Source organism: Bison bison, unplaced genomic scaffold, assembly GCF_000754665.1.
Source record: "Bison bison bison isolate TAMUID 2011002044 unplaced genomic scaffold, Bison_UMD1.0 scf7180017864535, whole genome shotgun sequence".
In the NCBI taxonomy this organism is placed as follows: Eukaryota; Metazoa; Chordata; class Mammalia; order Artiodactyla; family Bovidae; genus Bison; species Bison bison.
In genome coordinates this window covers 13757140-13758111 of record NW_011495084.1, presented here as the reverse complement: position 1 = coordinate 13758111, position 972 = coordinate 13757140, and positions in this window count along the sequence as shown.

Here is a 972-nt window from a genome sequence, read left to right as displayed (position 1 = left end):
AAGACAGCTTTTTTAATCTCCTCATTTACTTTAAAGAGACTTTTAGTTCCTCTTCGCTTTCTGTTAACAGGGTAGTGTCATCTTCATATTGATATATCTTCTGGCAATCTTGATTCTAGCTTGTGCTTCTTCCCACCCAACATTTAGTATGATCTATTCTGCATATAAGTTAAATAAGCAGGGTGACTATATACAGCCTTGATGTACTCTTTTCCCAATTTGGTAGCACCATGTCCAGTTCTAACTGTTGCTCTTGACCTGCATACAGATTTCTAAGGAGGCAGGTCAGGTGGTCTGGTATTCCCATCACTTGAAGGATTTTCCACAGTTTTTTTTTTTTTTTGTGATCCACGCAGTCAAAGGCTTTGGTGTAGTCAATAAAGCAGAAGTAGATGTTTTTTTTTGAAATCTCTTGATTTTTCTATGATCCAATGGATGTTGGCATTTTGATCTCTGGTTCCTCTACCTTTTCTAAATCCAGCTTGAACATTTGGAATTTCTCAGTTCATGTACTGATGAGTCCTCACCTGGAGAATGTTGACCATTAATTTGCCAGCATGTGAGATGACTGCAATTGTGCAGTAGTTTGAACATTCTTTGGCATTGTCCTTTCTTTGGGATTGGAATGAAAATTCACTTTTCTAGTCCTATGTCCACACTGAGTTTTCCAAATTTGCTGGCAAATTGAGTACAGCACTTTCACAGCATCATCTTTTAGGATTTGAAATAGTTCAACTGGAATTCTATTACCTCTACTAGCTTCATAGGGATGCTTCCTAAGGTCAACCTGACTTCACATTTTAGGATGTCTGGCTCTAGGTGAGTGATCACACCATCATGGTTATCCAGATCATTAAGATCTGTTTTGCATAATTCTGTGTATTCTTGCCAACTTTTCTTAATATCTTCTGCTTCTGTTAAGTCCATTCCATTTTTTTCCTTATTGCGTCCATTTTTGCATGACATGTTCCC